The following is a 20,393-nucleotide window of genomic DNA, read 5'->3' as shown; positions in this document are numbered from 1 at the left end:
GGGCGATGCTGGAGCACCCGACGTGCCGCATCTCCTCCCTCCGGCTGCCCCACGGTCTCTCCCAGCTCCCGGGCAGTATCCTGTGGGAGCACACCGGTACCCAGCACCAATTTGCTAAACATTTTTTTTTTCAGAAAGCATTCACCATAATTTAAAATACTTGCTTTGGAGCTGGGATCCTTAAGACATCGATAAACTTGTCATCGGAAATGACACCAATTCAATCCCTGGGATTAATCTTTGTTTCCAAATTGCTGCATGTCCCGCTCAGGATCCGGTGTTCCTCAACTAACGAGTTCCCAGGCAGTATTTCACCAAAGAAATGTCGGGGCCTTTCTGTTACTGCTTCTTGTTTTGGACCATTAGTGTTACTTATTAAAGCAGAGCCTGTATTTTTTTTTCCCCCCTTGACAGGACCCGTCGAGGGCTGTCGGTTACAGCAACCAGGGTAGGAACAGCTGGCGCACGTTTAATGGTGCATTGTTGCGTTGTTAACACAAAGCTGTTACATGCCTTGATAATCACGTAACGGGCCTCATGAAATTAAAAGAACATTAAAATGCAAATGTTTACACAAGATATATTCCCTCCTCTCCCCCCCCCTTTTTTTTTTTTTCCTTTAAACACTCATTCACCTGCGTCGCAGGTGTAAGACGGCAGCTCGTGGGATAAGCCGCAGCTTGTAGGGTCACGATGGTTGTGCCACCAGCTCGTGGTTGAGACATAAAGGGACACCTGTATGGTCCGGTTGGACCATTGCTCTATTTGCAATTAACCGCCCAGCTGTAACGAGGCAGTGCTCCTTACGGCAAGGGTGCTGCTCGTCCCAGCGCCGTTACGGCAGGAGCTCGTGGGTGGGTGCTTGGGTGGTGCAGACGGGTTCCCCCCAGCTAACAGGCAAGACAAGAAAGGTGAAATACATCATATAGATTCTGCCAAGAAAAAGAAAAGACACTCCAGTTGTCTTTGTGCAGATGGCTCCTTCATTGAATCTACGCTAATTGCATGAATTTGAGCCCTGCTTGGTATGCACGCGAGGCAGGAAGAAGTCTTGGAATTAGACAGTGAAGTCCGAGGCTGTTGGGGAAAGATGGGGTAACAATATTTGGGTCCCGGTGGGCACCCAGCCCAGGGTGCCTTCAGTCCCACAGCACGTGGCTCATGGGGACCGCCTGGCCTGCCGGAATATTTAAGCCATAAACCAGCACCCGGTCCGAGTTAAATAACAGACGGGAATCTGGCTCCTGGAAACCTGCTCTGTTGCTGTAATTGTTATCACTGCCTTTGGGAACATTAACCCAAAGGGGGAGAGGAGGGTTTTTTCAGAGCAGTTTCCATCATCTGATAGCCACTTTCCAGACCACCAGAGCCCAGGGAATCACGAGAAACAGTTTCCACAAGCATTTGTTGAAATGCATAAGCTTCAACTAAAGAATTATCTCTCTTTGCATTTAATTACTAGGTTTGTTTTGCTTTGGGTTTTTTGATTTTTTTTTTTTTTTGATAGCACAGGTATAAAATAGAGCAAACGGGTCCATCTGGGCACGCAAGCAAGTCAGGAAAGCATCTCAAATGGATAGCGCAAGCACCTTAATTCTCTAACCAGGATAAAATCTGATGTTTTAAACTAATATTGGGGGTCTTAATTTGTTTAGCTCAGAACTACAGGCAGGTCCTGCTTGACAAACCGGATCTCCTTCTATGACAAGGTGACCCGCTTAGTGGATGAGGGAAAAGCTGTGGATATTATTTACATGGACTTCAGTAAAGCCTTTGACACCATTTCCCACAGCATTCCCCTGGAGAAACTGGCTGCTCATGGCTGTACTATTCACTGGGTAAAAATCTGGCTGGATGGCCGTGCCCAGAGAGTGGTGGTGAATGGAGTTAAATTCAGCTGGTGGCTGGTCACAAGGGGTGTCCCCCAGGGCTGGTACTGGGGCTGGTTCTCTTGGATATCTTTATCAACAACCTGGACGAGGGGATCAAGTGCACTCTCAATAAGTTCACAGATGACACTAAGTTAAGTGGGAGTGTCGATCTGCTGGAGGGTCAGAAGGCTCTACAGAGGGATCTGAACAGGCTGGACCAATGGGCTGAGGCCAATGGTGTGAGGTTCAACAAGGCCAAGCGCCAGGTCCTGCCCTTGGGTCACACCAGCCCCATGGGTGCTACAGGATTGGGACGGAGTGGCTGCAAAACTTCCTGGTGGAGAAAGACCTGGGGGTGTTGGTCAACAGCCGGCTGAATATGAGCCAGCAGTGTGCCCGGGTGGCCAAGAAAGCCAACAGCATCCTGGCCAGCTGGCCAGGATTGGGGCAGTGATTGTCCCCCTGTACTCGGCACTGGTGGGGCCCCACCTCCGGTGCTGCGTTCAGTTTTGGGCCCCTCACTACAAGAAGGACATTGAGGTATTGGAGCGTGTCCAGAGAAGCTGATGAGGGGTCTGGAGCACAAGTCTTATGAGGAACAGATGAGGGAACTGGATTGTTTAGCCTGGAGAAAAGGAGGCTAAGGGGAGACCTTCTCGCTCTCTACAGCTCCCTGAAAGGAGGGGGTAGAGAGGTGGGGGTTGACCTCTTCTCACTAGTAAGAAGTGATAGGACAAGAAGAAATGGCCTCAAGTTACACCAGGGGAGGTTTAGATTGGATATCAGGAAAAGGTTCTTCACAGAAAGGGTTGACAAGCATTGGAACAGGCTGCCCAGGGCAGTGGTTGAATCGCCATCCCTGGAGGTATATAAAAGACATGTAGATGTAGTGCTGAGGGACATGGTTTAGTGGTGGACTTGGCAGTGTTAGGTTGATTGTTGGACTTTATGATCTTAAATGTCCCTTCCAACCTAGACAATTCTATGATTTCGTTCCATGGTTCTATATTACTATCCAGGGAGAGAAGTTTCTCCACTGATAAGTTCATACAGCAAGACCCCAAAAGCACATGCAGGAAAGCAGCAGCAGACAGTGCCGCACTTTATGATCCCACAGTAATTCCCGATATAATCAAGTGTGGAGCTGTTAAACGCATCATCGCTTCTTTGTCAATGTTGCATATTCAGCGCAATAAATTGTGGCTTCCACAGATGAAACCGCGTTGGGGTGTGTTACACTAACTCCCAGGTACAGCTTCCAAACAGGTCTATTTTCTACACTATTGAGCAAGAGCTGATAAAAAGAGCCACTTAATTGGAGGTGGAGCAAACCAAGAGCCGTGAGACGCTGTGGTTGACACAGACCCATCCGCAGCGGCGCCAGGCGAGCCATCAGCCGCTCTGCCTGTACCCAGCTACAGTCACCCATCTCAGGAATTACACAAATGAAAAAATCCTCATCTTTCATTCCCGACAAACCCTGGGCCTGGCCTGAATTCATCTTGATAAAGCAGTTGTTCTGATACGGCAGATTTTTGCCTTTTCTAAAAATTGAAGAGCACTTTCAGTATTAATACTTCTGATTATACGTTAAGTTATGTGTTATGCTTTCGTACGTTCGCTTCTGAAGAGGAATCCCTAATTTGTTTGCACAGCAACATGGATAATCTCCCTTGATCCACGGCAGTGTGTGAATAGGTCACTAAAACGATAACGTTTAGTAATTTGTCTCAAGAGGTAAATGATTTGGGGTTTGTACTCTGCATCACTGGAATGCAGCGTGAATTGCTGCAATACCACGCACAGTTTCCGCTATTAAGCTTCAATATTTAAAGCTGATAATTGCTAATTCCATCTAAATCTCCTCTGAATTCACCCCCTGGTAAGGAGGAGAAGCTTCATTCTGGCTGTACCTCCCTGTCCCACTGCAGATGGCATTTGCCAGCTCCTCTTCCCAAATTTTCCAAGCATGGATGAGGCACCGCAGAAGGAGGGCAGACACCTGCCTCCTGTCTGCATCCCGTCTCGCAGCCGCTTCGCTCCCAGCATCTCGCAACGCTTGTGTGTGCTGCTTTCTTCCCCTCAAAAGCTGTGCTTGCCTGAGAAATATCCAGTTACCAACCAACACACCCTATTGCAGCTCCGTATTAACCCACATAACTTCCTTAAAACTGTCTTGCGCAGGGTTAAGGTTGGTACTGATGAGTAGGCGTCTACGCTAGCCACAGCACCCAAACGTCCTTCTGCACGCTGGCGTTTACCACTTCTCGAGTAATTTTCCCGCCCGGGCTACCCCAGCCCAACCACCGTACTGACACACCACGTCCACAAGATGGATGCTGACCGAGGAAACCATCGGCCAGAGTTGTAACAAGCACGATTCACTTTCTACCCTTAAAGACAAAATAGAATCCATTCTAACCGTCTTCCCTGGTGATCAAACTAAAATCCGTTCAGAGTAGCAAGTAGACATGGACTTCTCTTGCTGAACACACGCACGCAGAAGAAAAAAAAAAAACAAAACAAAACATATATGAAGGCCCTTAGAAGATTTGTCTTTTGCATTTGAAATGTGGACATGAGCCAGTGTTGTGGTTTTTTTTTTTTTTTTCTCCTGTTCTACCCAGTAATGAGTGAAGCAAGTCATCAGGCCTTCTGCTGGGGAGACGTTTGGGACTGCCCAGCGGCCTGCTGTGATGCTCCCAGTCAACACAGCTTACAGAGCATATGGAAATAAGCATTTTATCTTTACTCTGTCAAGACAGAGTTTGGGAATGTTATCTTCTGAGGTCTGTATCTCTGTGGCCTTTGGGAAGATGCAAACCCCCATTTAAACTCAAGTTTGTCACAGCTGTACTTGATGACAGGGAATACTGCACCATCTTTGCCGTGAGCTGTAAGCAGTAGGGTGCCAGGGAGGAAGGTGGCAGTAAGGAATGCGCCAATAATTGCTGAATTGGTTAAAACCTACCCAAACCAAAGGCCGTGTCTTTCTCCTCTCTCTCCCTACTAACGCCGAGGTGGAGGCCTCATCACTCGGCTCATCTTTGTGCAGAAGCCACTTCCAGCACTCACAGTTTGCTCACACTTTCTCCAGTTCAGCTTTTCTCTTCATGAACCAAGATGTTTCTTCAAAGTGACAGTTCCCATCCCACTTTATATTTTGGTCAGCAGATGAGTCAAGACTGATCTAAAACAATGAGGTTTCAGCGTGACTGTACAACTCCTGCAGAAGATTATCTTACCGTATTCCCGTGAGGGTCAAGAGGGAAACAGCAGTATGTTGACCATGGGGCTTATAACTCTGCTTTGTTGTCTGAAATCACTGAAATATCACTGAAAATATGAAATAAAATTTTAAAGATTCAGATTTTTTAACTTGGCTATTTGTAAGTTCATTTAAATATAATTGAATTGGTCATCTAAACTATACATTCCCATCCTTACCACAAGTCAATAGAGGTGCGAGGAGAGAACTGTCCAACTTCTTTGGTATCTGTGATTTTTCCTATATAGGATTTTTTTTTTTTTGGAAGCCCCCTCAGCTCTACAAAGCAGTGCACGTCCTAGTCCCTTTCCAAAAGCCACACACCTGCAGTTCCTGGGCAGGATTCCACCACGATGCGCGGGTATCTCCGTGCACTAAACCGTTCCTTTCCTAATGGCTTTCACACCATCCCTTCCATAGGCAAATTGCAAAGAAGATATATCAGGCTTAATTGTTTATCTTTCCTTAAAAATATACATTACTAAGCGTGCCTAGAACTTGCAACTTAATTGAAAGAAGAAAGGAAAAGCAAGCAACCAAAACCCACAAGGTTTTATTAAGTAAATTGTAGAGCGTAAGAAGAAGACTCATATGTACAATATTTAAAAATTTTGCACGTAGATCGCTAAGGCATTGCATTAAGCCCCTCATATGAGATGTATATCCTATTAACTAGGACCAGCAGAATGTTTAATTAAAACTCTAACTTCAGTGAGAAGGAAGCCATTTTTCTCGTAAGATAATTAACAGGTATTGAAACTGCGGGGGGGGGAGGGGGAATAAAATCAATTTTAAGCCATAGCTAGGAGGAAGACAGCCTGAATTCACCTCCTTTATGACATTTATTCCTACTGCTGCTATGAGGTAGGTCAGCGTAATCAGGTCTGTTCGCAAGAAATTCTTGGAGTCATTTGTTTTTGCTGAAGTTTTGAGAAGCGCCAACAGCTCTAGTCGCACGGCTGTCAAAGACACACCACGGGTAGTTCTGCTAAGACCAGAGCTCGTTCCCTCAATTACCTCTTCCATGGTGTCATTCCGCCCTTTCCTCAGACTGGTACAACTCAAAAGTAATGGGTTCCTTTCGTCTGAACATAAAGGATGTTATCTTTAGTTTTTCCTCCCTTATTTGCAGCACCCATAGGGTGAAGAAAGAAGAAAGCCCGATTGCATTAGGCTTTCTGGAACTCGTTTTCCCTCCTAGCAAAAGTCCCAGCAAGAAGATGTTATCACGACATGATTTTATGTTGCGAGTAGCTAATTCAGGTCCTTGGGACCAATTTTTCAGAGGTGCCAGTGACCCGATTTGCACACTGAGTTTTGTCAGAACTCTGAGGGCTCGGAGTTTGCTGGTTCAGACCATCCCCTAAAGCACAGCAGTTGCGGATGCTACATGTGAATGTGTGTGGAGCACAAGGCAAGGACCAAGGTGTGAAGTGTTCAAAGGAATGGGTACAGAGGAAGACTTTCTGCTGGTCTCCCCAGCCAGCCAAGAAGATTTTGGGTCCAGTTCCCCATGAACTACTGGGGCAAGCTTCAGAAAGGCAAAAGCTTTGTGTGGAGCTCTTTGTCTGGTCCTCCTGCTTCATGGCCTTCCTGCTCAGTCACCTGCTTGGGAAGCAGGGACAAAAACACCCCACCTGGTGACAGAGCTCACCATCATTGCCTTTCTGAAAGAGCTCCACTGAAGAGCTCTTGGAAGGGACAAGAGTTACAAAGCGCATCTGCTCAGTCCTATGGGATCCCACATCGTGCCTCCCTTGGGCTGCTTATCAGCAACACCTCCAGTTTGGGGGAAGTCACAGGCCCCAGGCAGCAGTGAGCTGTGGTCACTGTCAAGCCAGTGGTGGCCAGCAGAACGCAGGATGAACTTTGAGATGTCTACCTGAGCAGTGCATAGACCAACTTCAAAAGGAAGAATAATGCATCCAATAAGACTGTCTTGGTTATACATTGATGGGGTGCAGGAGATGTCTTTACTGCACCACAGTTCTCACTTTCTCATTGAGCGAAGGAGACAGTTGATGTCTCCTGAGGTAGCCACCACCCCTGCTCCCTCCCACCCACATCCAGTCTCCTGGGGCAAGGTCTGGGCAGTGCCTGGAGGAGAACAGCACACCGGCAAAGCAAGAGCCTGAGACTCGTATCCTTTCTAGCTTGCAGCTAACGAGTACATGAAAAACCATTCAAGTCATGAAAAGGCCATTTAGGCTGGTGGTAACCTGTACCCCTGTTGAGCAGGACCTGGCTACGGATGCTCAGGCAAGACCTGTGCTGCAAAGAAAAATTCTTCATGGAGTTTCTAGGTTATTAACAGAACAAAACCCCTAAGTTGTCTAAGCAGCATATAGCTGTGTGATTTTTCTGCTACTGATGCATGCCTTATCATTAAATCCATTCACATAATTTTGGGAACACAGGTCTCCTCCCCCTCCCCCCCCCCAGATCAAAACAGAGCAACTTTAAAAAACCCGGCTTCACAATAATCAGTTAACAACAAAAAAAGTTTAAATGCACAGTGACTTCATACAGGGATAGACTTTGTACAGGCAAAATATTTTCAGCTTGAGCCGAGAGGACTACTGAATATTTAAAAGCAATACAATTCTGATCCTAAAACTAATTTATTCTACAACCTATCTTGTGTTTATCATGAGACTTAATCAGAAAGAAACAACTGATTTTAGATTATGTAAGTCTAATCAAGGAGCTTACCATCTAGTATGATAAAATTATCACATTGTAAGATACAAAAGAAATACCTACTGTAAATACACATTCCCTTCTGTCCCAACATTACAACAATCTATTCTTGGGTTTCGTCAAATAGATACATTTAGTTTGCTGGAGAGCTCAGGTGATCAATGAGCTCAACTCGACTATAAAAAGTAGAATTGGCAGATGCATTAATTTGCGTTTTTAAGGTAACTTCACTGAGCAGCGTTGACAAAGCCAAACCTCCGCTTTTATTCATAAGTCTTGGGTAACTTAATTACGGGCCGTAGTACAGGGCTTGGGTATGGAGGGTGCCACCCACGCTTAACGTCCTGTGCTCTTGCGTAGCTGCTGTAACAAACAGGAGTGGGAATGGGAATGACGGTGGGTCCAGCTGGAACACCCCGGGGCTAAGGGAAAACTTGGAGCGTCCCTCAGCCGGGATTTCTCACAGTGGCAGAGAGCAGAACCGGCCGTGAAGCGTCGCTCAGGGAAGAGCGCCACGCACCACCGCTGCCGCCGAGCCCCTTTCTAAGGCAGAAGTGAACTGCTCAAAATAAACAACGTGCCAAAGCAGCAGGTTGTCCCCGACCCTGCGGGGCACGCGGGACAGAGGGTCTGCCCCCGCACTGCTGGCTCTGCGGGGGAGGCGAGGGACAGCGACGTCCCCCCCTCATTTACCCTGGGGAGAGGAGGACCCTGGTGGGGCACCCCCCAGTGCCAGAGGGGACGGGGCACCACGACAGCCACCGTGGTGGGGAGATGGCTGTTAGCACACCCGCGGCATTAGGAAAGCGGAGAAACAGGGAAAACAATGGAAAAAATTTAAAAAAAAAAAAACAACCACAAACCACCCTCTTTTCAGTGGAGATACCGATACAGCCAATGGTGTAATCGCAAGTGAACTGCTTCAATAAACAAAACCAGGAAGATTTTGAAGAATATTCCCGGCAAAGCCAGGGGAAATGTGATCATACAAATTACTGTCGCACTTTACCCACCTTAGCCAGGCAGCGTGGTTTTGTGTGCGTTTTCTTTTTTAGGGGAAATGCTAAACAACCCGTCAAGACTTCAGCCCTTTCAGCCCTCATAATCCACTGCTTTTTGAGATAATCCACTGCTTTTGGAGCCGGCCCCGGACTGGCCATCCTTCTCGATTTCTCATTTCGAGTCCTGCGACAGCATTTGGTCCTCTCCACGTGCTATCCCCACAATACACCCGAGAGCAAACTAATTACCTCTGGTTCGCTTTCCCTGTTATTCTGGAATAATTATCGGAACAAAATTTTAAGATGCAAGTGAGAAAATGCCAGCATCAGAGAAGCTGCAGGCAAAGCTAATTGCTTGATCTGCTTATGTAGATCTAATTTAAAACAGGAGTTGAACTTCTGGAACCGCTGCTTATTTCCTCAGAGGCATATCCATCAGTCTGATGTGAGTAATTTCAACGTGTAGAGACATTTTTACCCTTCTCTGTAGGTATAATTGTGTTAACGCAGGTGAGCGAGCGCTTCTGGGCATGCAGGAGAGACCGCAGAGCCTGAACGGTGGATTTGCAAATGAGTAAACTTGTAGTATGCTGCTCCCCACCGCCCCAAATGCTTTGTTGGGGTTTCATTTTTCATATTAAAAACCCTATCGAAACTGTCATGTGTCACCCCAGTGTCCCCTGGAGTTGGGCGTTATTGCTCCCCCACCGTGCTGCTCCCCATAGCAGAGCATCAGGTACCACAGACACAGCTATGCTTTAAAAAAAAAAAAAAAAAAAAAAAAAAAGGAAAACAGTTAAAAATGGGATTTTCGAGTAGGTTCCTTAATTGCTATGGGTTCTGCAAACCTGATGTGCAGACACCTAATCCCTCAGCCCGGGGTTTCTCATCCCAGAGCCCCAAGTCCTCAAAGGCTTGAAGCCACCCTGGCACCATCCAGGAGTGAGATGCAGGGAGCGGGCTACACCCCGTGGCACACAGCTGGCCCCAGGGCACCCCACCCAGCGCCCATGCTGGGAATTACAGCATATATTCTTCTGTGGTCAACTAATAACACAATCTTATGACACTCCTGATTTTTAGCTGCATTTCTACCTCCCCCACCCCCCTTTTAAAGCACTTGAATCACAAATATAAAGACTCAAAAGCTATTCTCATGTTGGGCTTTTACTGAAATCCCACTGTGAGGTCCATGTGAGCGTATGTAAATACATGTGCAGCATGATTAAAATAAAAACGTTGCATTTTCACGGTGTAATCAAACTGTAAAATTAAGCAGTGGTACAGCTTATTCTACACCACTTCTTACAGAGAAGTGAATGCAATTAAAACGATGCCCAAATTCATAATTGTTGAGCTCGTGTAATAAGAGTGTACAGAAAGGGACCCTCGAGACACTCAGTTGAGCCCCAAATAGCTTTTTTATTCAAGATGAGCCCTGGCATCGTGGGAGCACCAAGAACCGCAGCGGAGTTATCACAGGCAGGCTGATTACTTTAGCAAGACTTGCTCTATTTAAAAATAAATTAAAAGAAAGAAAGAAAAAAAACCCCAAACAAAGAGGTGCTAAGATCAGACCTTGTGGCAACATTTATCCTTTGCCCGGCAGTCCCTCACCAAGAGCCCTGCAGAGGTCTACCTGCGTTACACAGCCCCACAAAAGGGTGTGGGGAAAGGGCTTTGCCCTAATAAAATCCCAGTGCAACTGAGGTATAAAAAAAAAAATTAAATAGCTGCAATCATTATTTTTCCTCTAGAGATGTTAGTAATAAAGAACGGCAAAAAGAAGGCAAGTGTGCCATTAACAGGACTGAACAGTTACGGAGGGATTTCAGCTCTGGCTTGAGTTACCAGTTGTGGGCAGCACGGATACGTGCTGGCGTTCAACGCAACGCTTTCACGTGCGTGCTTCTCCTGGACGCCGAAGGCTCTGAAGAATGACGGTAAGCAAGCTTTAATCCCTGGGAGGTGCCCAACAGTCCCAAATTGGGAATTTACCTGAGGTAATACTGAGTACAGGCAGAGTTAAAGAACTGGAATCCTACAACCATCAAGAGATACAAAATATGGTATCTACACCCCATACCATAATACACATGTAAAAGTTATGGATAAGACTTTCCAAAGAGTACAGGAAAAGCTCCAAACTAAAATTGCTGTCTAGAAAAAGCAGTTGTAGCTCAGTGTGTCCAAGATTTCTTTTATTCGATTTCTGCCTTTCAATATCCGTTTCTCACAGGGAAATATAATACCCGAATCATACGTTTCTCCGTAAGTACACCCCGCAATAAGAGTGCGGAGCGGGAAAAGCCAATTTTTCCAGTGTCTGCTGCCAAGTGTGTTTTGGCTAGCGCCTTGCCCCTTCCTGGCGATGCCGGCCCAGCTCCCGGTGCCAGGTTTGATGCCAGCACTTCACCACCACTCCCTGGCACAGGCAGACACACACCCGGCAGTAAAGCATTTTATGAAGTTTATAGATTGCGTGCTCCCCACATCGCATGCAACATTTCTTTGTTAAAAGTACCCAATAAGCGGTTATTTCGACGATTTAACCAAGGTGCTTTTTCCAACTTCCTCTCCTGCCCCCACCTTTCCGTCCCCCACAGATATTTTGGGCATGATGCACTTGGGTGTCTTCCTCCAGGTTCAAGGGGTCACCCCAACTGAGCCCCAGGGTTGTCCCTACCAAGGAGCGCCCCAAAACTGGTGAGACCTCACTGCCTGCTTCTCTCCCGGCTTTTGCAACCAGCTCGCCAGGGTTTGGCATTTGCTGAATGTCACCTCCAATGACTCCAAGATGAAGGGCAGGAGCAACATGACTGTCCGCTCAGCAGGATCCCACGGGACCACCTCGCCCTGCAGAGATGGGCAGAAGTTACTAATGGAAGCGTCTGATGGAGAATTTGTCCTGTCTGGCCTCCACTGGCTCCAGGAGGCACGGCAAGCGGTTTGCGTGCACAGCCACTCAGTCTCTCCTGGCATGGGAAAAATCTGCTTGGGGAGGGAGAGCTCGCCCAGTGCTGCGCAGAGGCTGTAGTGTCCCACAGTAGTTCGAATCTAAAGAGTAATTTAGACTCAGGAAACCCAGGTTGGCAGCCCCGAAAGTCAAATGAAATTCAATACTTTGGAGGAAAAAGCAGCATGGTGCATTTAAAAGAAAGAGACCCCACACTGCTACAGAGCCGTTCAGCTTCCCCAGCCAGCCAAACGCAGTCTGGTTCCCCTCTCAGGTCCCTAACCCAATCAACTAAACGTTAGCAACAGACTTGAGTGGAACAGATACTGCAAATAAATACTGAGCGGTTACAAAATGTCAGAAGGCCTCAACTGGATCTCATAGTTTGATTGCTTCGCTGCAGTAGTTGGGGCTGGAGGTCACCAACTGCTCCCTCCGCTTTCACGAGGACCTGTTTTCCACAGTGTGCCTTTTCATAGAATCATAGAATTGTTGAGGTTGGAAGGGATCTTTAAGATCATCAAGTCCAACCATTTCATCAAGTCCAACCATTATTTTCCTTTTGGTGCCTTGCAGGGACGCCAGAGGCTTATACTGAATCTGAGTTGACGTTATGACCATGGATGTGTACTACTTGCTTTTAAATAATAATAATTAAAAAAAAAGAAAACCCAAACAACCAACAAAGAAAAAAAGCTGAACCAGATAATTATGACAATACCACCTCATGGGAGAGGAGTTTGGTCTCGGTTTTATAGGTAGCTGAAGTGCAAGTGGTCCTTATCTGGCACCCAACCCACACAGCCAAGGGGAGGTTTCCCACAGCCCAGCCCCCCTACAGGCAGCTCTTCGTAACCCAACCCCTGGGTTTGGCTGCACACTCCATCCCTGCTCACCTCTAGAGCAGCTTTCAAATGAGGTGGGAGAGCAACTACCTGCGCACTATAGATCTCCTGGACTCTGCCTACAATTCCCCCCAGAAAGGTCCGAAGGCTTGTGCTGGAGAAGCTGTCCTATGTTTCCCGAAGGACATCCCAGTGGCAGGGACGAGCAGCACCCAGACAGCCGCTTTGCTCTACCCCAGAAGGGCAGTTCAGATCTCAAAGCCCTTCTGCCTCAAGACAGATGCAGTCCAGCTGGAGAGCGCAACACCTTGTTTCGATCGTGGGTTTTGTTTGTTTGGTTTGTTTTTTAAAGCAACAACAACTTTGTATTGGGGTTATTGGCTGCGTTTCAGGTCAGCGAGTTGACATGCTGAGCAAGTTGGCGGAGACCGGGGCTGCAGAGCGCACAGCTTTGATGCCCGCAGAACCAGACAAACCCACAGCATTAAGAGCTCCAAATTGAAGCCACAAGTTCTAAATTGGGGTGACACTTATTTTTACTTCCTCCCCCCCCCCCTTCCAAATCCACAGAACTGTATTAGCTTCCATTGTGTGCGCGTTGCCAATACCCAGTCGCGGTAGCAAGCCTATACCGTGGACACTTTAAATGTGCACTAGTCTCATACCTGGACACGGAGTAAACAGATGGGTTTGGATAAATGAAAAATCAATGAGCTAGCGAAGGCTTCTCTCATGCAATTGACCCAAGCCCCCGGGCAGCGGGCGCAGCAGCATGCAAAACACCGTTAACGTAGCACAAGTTTAAATTTCATTCACAGGAACTACAGTAACAAAGACTAATAGCAGCACGAATGCAGTCCGGAGTATCGCTGATCCCAAAACATTAGATGACAGCATCAGATAACGAGCAGTAAAGATCTTTTAAGAGCAGCAGCAGCCTGTTTAGCATTGCTTATTTTATCTCCGTACCATTTGGAGCTGCGTGATGCTGTATATCTTGTTCAGCACACACATCACAACCATTGTTTAAACACTGATCTAAAAACTACATTCGGGCTTATAAATCCTCATAGGATTTTCCTAGTAAAGTTTTTACATTGTTTTCCCCCCCCTAGATATATTGCTGGGACTTCTTTACTACACAGCAGACGCTTCCTGCAACATTGCGCAGTCACATCTACATATGTTGGCATTGAAAAGTCTCTTAAATAACATCTGTTGTAGTCTAAAACTGACGATCCATAGGTAAGAGCACATACGCTTATCTCCAGTTTTAAAGGCCTGTTGCACTTGGGATGTTGGTCTCTGAAGGGGGGGTCAGGATGGGGTACAAGGGGTAATTCCCACAGCGTGTGTTGATTCTTCAGGTTCGGACACTGGTGATGAGGATGCGCTGAATTAATCTCCGCATACCTGCCTACACGGTTACCATGTGTGGGTAAATAACTATTCAAGGCTTTTTTCCTATTTATAAAATATCAGACACCTACTGTAACAGAGAGATTTCCCCCAAAATGTCTTTTTTTTTTTTTTTTTTTTTTTTAAAAAGGGACTGTATCTTTCTGCCTCTGAAATCAATGGTTCATTTTTCATCAACTTCAATAAGAGCAACACCCAGCCTAGGTACGCCTGTGCGTTAGTATCGTAAGGAACATCCACGCCATCCCACACCAATACATCAAAGACATCAGATTTCAAAATAACATTGATCTGCTCCAGACATTCACAAACGTCATTGAAATACAGCTTCAGGGTACATGCAGTAAAAGCACCAACAACTTAATGCAATAGAAACTTTATAGGAAGGTGTCACAGCCAGCAACAAGGTTCTCAAAAGTTATCTGAAGTTTTCATTTGCATCCCTGGAAGAACTGACGGGGACAGAGGAACACGAGCTTGAAGCCATGATAAACTCAGGGAAAAAAAAAAAAATTCCAGATGAGCTCCCGGCAGTTCTGCTCGAGGCCAAATGCTGACAATAGGTTAATGAAAAACTCCTGCAGTCAGTTTTTCCAAAGTCTGTTAACAGTTGCAAAGGAACCTGCTCAAGAGGTGCATGAGATTGACCCCTTTGCCCACCAAAAGGCTTCACCACCAGGTTAGCTACCATGGGGCAGAGCCCCATGGACCTCCAGGGAAGACACAGGGACAGTCTTCAGCCTGGTAGGACACAGCACTAGGTCAAATGGGAAGGTCTGACTGCACATCTCCATCTTTAGCTCCAAAACCCCACATCTGCCTTTCTCTGCGCCATCTTTCCCTGTGCATCACCACCCATTGCCATCCACCACGCTACAGCGTTTGCCCGATTTAAATCCCCAGTGCTTGGTCACACCAGTTTGGAGCACGACAAAGGACAGCCTGTTTCCCAGTGGAAAACTGCAGTTTTCCATGGCCGTGAAAACACAAACACCATATTTTCTCTGCAGCTGAGCTTTAGGGAATGAAGAGTTAATGTTCTCATCCACATGTCAGGCCCAAACATGACTACGGGTCTCACTTCTAAACCGCAGTGATTTATGTTTCAAAGTCTTTTTGACTTTCACCCTTCTCTTCCTAAAAGATCCCTCCTCAGGGGTCCGAGGGGTTGCACAGATTTGATTCCCTAACTCCTCTGCCTCTTAAATGGCATTCATTATTTGTAGGCAAAGCCTCATTTCTTTCCCCAAACCCTGGAAACAGCAGAGATGCACGCTGCGCCTTTTCCCTACAACAAGGAGCCAAAAATGGTAAAAAGGGGGAAAAAAACCCAACAAAACAAAACACCAAAAAAACGAACATGCATTTCATTAGCGTTTTTTGATTAGCAGTTCCTGAGCCATAACCCCTAATGGCAGTAATTAACTCGCTGAGCTCTAATACAGGCATTACAAAGCCCCCGGTGCACGCCGGAGACTCAACACGCAGGGCGGGCACAGCGCTACGCAGCTGCGAGTTTTAAGATGTTGTAAAGAACGTCGAGGAACAATAAACATGATTGAAGAGCTTGTTTGCGGGAACCGTTCGAATGCTCTCACCATACTGTGAGCAACAACAAAAAAGAAAAAAAAAAAAAAAAAAAAAGGAGAAAACGGGCTTAATTGTCTTCATTACCCCTATCAAAAAGGCAAGCTGCTCGGGAAAGCATCGTGCAGGCTCGCATCGCCCAAGACTTCACTAAAATACTGAAGCTCGTTCCACTTTAGTTTCCAGTTGTCACAGTGAGAAAAGACATTTTCAAAGTATAGACAAACAGGGAATTTGGTATAACAGTTGTTTTGTGACTGTTGGACACACAAATATAACCCCCGTGTTACCAGTTCCAATTGCCCCAGTGTAATCTCTCCCCCAAAGACTTCATCTTTCAGGTTAAAGACAGGTTTGGTGCTTGTCACTGCTTCTTTTACCCCTAAGTTGCATGAAGTCAGGACTTGTGCTGTTACACTTGAAGTTTTAAAGCCTTTTAGAGAGATCGTCTCAAAAAAGAGCAATACAGGTAATGCCCTGCGGCATCAGAGGGAACACAGGGCTTCCTCAGAAAGCTCAGAACTGTTACGAGGAGAGTATTTGCTTAACATCAGTGTTGCACACATGAAAATAGAAAAATTCGTTGGAGTTACCACTTTTTCCTGTGCCTCCAGTGCACCAGATCCCCAAAGAACACACGCGTGCTGGGGCTGGAGGGCACTCGTACGGTTCAGCCCCATCGCGTTCGAGTTGCAAGCACAGATTTCGAAGGCGCTTTCACATTTCACCTCTCGCAAGACACGCGGCCTGTGAAGTTGCAGACGGTTTCAACTAAGTGCTGTAGGCAAGGCTGGGCAGGCAGGATCCTGCCTGCACACCAAAGCCCAGCAAAGCTGTGACCCCGAGCGGGGTGGCCCTATGGGTGCCTTGGCTGAAGGTCACAGCCCATCCCCTCCTGCCGGGAGCCCGAAGGGCAAATCAAGTCCCACAGCCACCAGCAGGGCCTTTCCTTTACCGAAGGGGAAGGGTGCAAGCCAGGCAGTGTTTCCTTCCAAAGCCTTTTCTGGAGTTTCTTCACAAAGAGCTCTCCATGGGGGTTACAGATACCCCACCCCTTCTTTCCCCATCATCCCCTCTCTGACCAAGGACAGGGTTTGGCGAGGACAGCCCCCAAAGCGGTACACCCACTGCTATCAGCACCTTCAGGATCATTCAGTATTTACTTTGCCAGGTTAGGTCCCGTTCCCGGAGGCTGGGGGACTTCCTCAGCCGCTGCACTGCCAGCGGCTCCCACCTTCTGCTACAGGGGCAGAACCCTTCCTCCCTTTGCCTCGACGCCGTCTCATCAGGCACAGAAGCCACAGCCCTGAACAGGCAGGTTAATTTACACACAGAAACATAAAGCCATACCTGAGGTTTCCCGAGACACGCTCCTATCCTGCAAGGTGAAGCCTGCGACCTTCCCCAGCCATCAGAGACAGCCTCTGCCCCCGGCGCTGCTCAATCTCAGCCCCTCACAAGGAGCACTCCCCATCAAGCCGGGGGGCTCCTGCTGCAGCTCTTCTACCGCCACGGCACTAATCAGCACCTCCACGGCACCAATCAATCAGCACCTCCACGGCACCAATCAATCAGCACCTCCGCCTCCATCACCGACACCACTGACCAGGTGGGGATGTCTCCACTCCAGCTGAGGAGTAGCTCATGAACGCCCACCCCCCCCCCGGCTACCCTGCCAGAAAACAATTGCCTTTAAACGCCTTATAAATCCAACCGGCATCCTTATTAAAGCCGCTGCTCCACTAAATCATCTCACCACTTAATAGCTCAAGGTTCAATCTGCACTTGACTTCTCTACTTACCGTTTTCATGCTTTCTATTACCAAAGGCGGTGGTCTTAATTAAATGCAATTACACATCTCCTGATGAAAAGCTACACGTATGGTGTACGAGACCAGCACTCGAGTGGCACAACCCAGCCCCGGGGGGGCATCGCGGCCGGGGGATGGTGTCTCCTCTCCCTCCGCGCCTCCCACGCCCCGTTGCACCCTCGCCGTAACCAGGGTACGTGCATCTGACGATCTGAACGTTTTTTCTTCAAAAATATCTGATATTTGCTCTTTGGCTGTATAACAGAGCTTCTCCCTCGCCACCCCGAGAATCCAGCCAGCATCTCCACCCGCCGCCTTTACCCCCCTTTTTTGTGAGGGCGGTGCTTCATCCAAGCGGCTAGAAATATCTGCTGCCAACCTTGAATGAGTTAATCTTTCCCAGGAAAAAAAAAATAAAATAAAAAAAAATCCTGTTAAATATGTACTCGAAAGGAAGTTTTCTGAAGGCATTGCAACCGGTAAAGTAAAAATCCTGGCCCAGCTCAGCTGGCAGCTCCCAGGCAGGGGCTCCGGGTCCTGCAGCTCGGCGGCGCGGCAGCCTGGAAACTCGGCAGCTGCTTCGTTTAATTTGAAATGGGAGAGTTTGGAGGAGTAAGGAAAGGAGCAGTCCTGAAGTGGCTGTGCGCTGTTTTGACGCGCGGTCCTTCCCCGGGGAAAGGCGGTGTGTACGCACGTATTGCCTCTCTGAGGCTGCTGCAACAGGAAAGCGGCAGCTCTGAGAGAAGTGGTATTTCCAGGCTTGAAGGGACTCTGGTGGGAAAGGGAACCTCCGAGAAATACCTCGGAAAAGTTAAACCTACCAACCGTCACGCTGAAGTGAAAATATGGTATTGATTTACATTTTTTTTTTTATGATCAATACCATAAGGATGGAGCAGTCTGATTTTAGTTCATGTAAATTGCAGTAAAGCAGTGTGTAACCTTTTAATTGACCTGCCGGCTCAGCTGAACGCAAAACGGCAGAGTAAATACTGACGGACAGATGTGCAGTCGCGTGGACGTGGCAGAGAGGAGTAGCACCATGGGGTGAACACATCAGCCCTTCATCCCATCCACCTCCTCCTCCCCCCTCTTCCTCCCAGCTGGGAGATGCTCACGAGTGGGTCCTACCTGCCACCAGCTCCATACCGCCTTCCCATCCATGGGTGCCTGGAAGCTCAATATAATAAATATTTTATATTAATCAGGAGCCCTTTTCATGCCAGGCGTGGGACGTGGCTCAATGGTGTGCATAAGAGTGTATTAATTTATAGTTTATTCCCTTAAGAAGAATTAATATTGTATTTGAAGTTCCTCCAGCTCTTGTTTAGGTTGAGGGGGACATGTCAAGTGAACGAGGCAGGTATCGATACGCCGTGCACAGGTATTGATACGCCCGAGCATCGGCATGAGATGACTGCATGAGGAATTCCCCAGAAAACATTCCTGAGTGCCGTTTTTATGGTCAACCATTAAAAGTGTTGATGGAAAAGGTTGTCGTCGGCCACGGTAATTTAACAATATGCGGCAAACCTAAAAGTTGCGGCTGGAAAATATTTTTAAGTCCTTCTTGAGGTCTTCAGTGGAAGTGCTGAAAATAAATAACACTATTTGCTGAAGCTATGGAAGACTTCATTCGCAGATTTTTGTGCTACTTCATAAATATTAAACTGACACAACTTGGGCTTTGGAGGCATTTGGTAATATTGCCAAATTTTCATATTCTTTTTACGGAAACTCTGTTGAGCACTGTCCGTCTGCAGGAATGAAGAGGAAATTAAATTTCAGTCATTTCTGTCCCTTCTCTGTCAGAACAGATGTAGATTTGGAGATCTGATGGTACTGCTGCCTTCTGCTGTTGCAACAGCCACTTGCTTATGGCAAGGATAAGGAAGATTCACCGTCTTTACAATCTGTGATGCTTATGCTTGTGTGCTCTACTCAAAATACGTCTTACTGCACTCGGGCAACGAAAAAGAAGTAATGTGAAGATGGCCCAATACCTTTTAAAATTTCCCAGGAAGGCTACGCTCCATCAAAATCTTCGCTCAGCACCACTTTCCACACATCAAGTTATTTCTCTTCGTGAAGAACTGCAGCCATAGCCCTTGCCCAGGTGTTTTAGTGCAGCTGCATATGGGCAGCACATCTGTGCTAATAAATACTCTTTTGACAGGTACTAGAAATGATTTGCATGGCAGAACAGATAAAGTATTAAGGAGAGAAAAAGGAAAGCATTTCACTGATACCATGAAAAATCAAATTAAATGAACCGCCCCAGCATCCCTCACCCGCGTTGGACCACGCTGCCGGAACAGGTCTGGGCTTGGGGACCAGTAACTGTGCTCCCTGGAGGCACCTTCACACCTGACACACGCTCCCTGCACTAAAGCATTTGAAAGACGTCCAAGAAAAAGGAGTTGAATTGTCCCTTGCTGTTCCCATCCACTGGGGGAAGCACCGCTAGATGCCGGTACGGCGCCCACAAACATCAGGTGACATCTTCGAAATGATGATGGACCTCATCGGTGACTTTCTTTCCTCCTAGTGCTCCATCAGACTTTACTATCAGAATTACGCAATCCTCTGGGGCAAACGCAAAATGTGAGCGGATCTGGCCAAACAACACATAATATCTATTTTTTTTTTTTCCTCCTGGTGGGACGGAGCACACCACCTCCAGCGGGCAGCATCCTCCCAGCTGCCCAGCACACTGGCCGTTGCCACACACACAGGGGATTTAATGGTGATTTTACAGCGGAGCTTTTCTAAAAGCGGTTCCCTGTTGTTAAAATAAGGAGAGAAGTGAGCTGGGTGAGTGTCATGCTCCGGCGTCACCTTATTATTTGAGCTTTCAGTAGAGGAAACCGGTTTCAGGTCTGCGACAAATGGCTTCAGTGAAATGTTCGCTATCATTTAAGCGATAATAAAGCCA

This window comes from Vanellus vanellus, assembly GCF_965231255.1.
Source record: "Vanellus vanellus genome assembly, chromosome: 8".
In the NCBI taxonomy this organism is placed as follows: Eukaryota; Metazoa; Chordata; class Aves; order Charadriiformes; family Charadriidae; genus Vanellus; species Vanellus vanellus.
The sequence above is the reverse complement of the archived record's forward strand: the minus strand, read 5'-3'. Positions refer to the sequence as shown.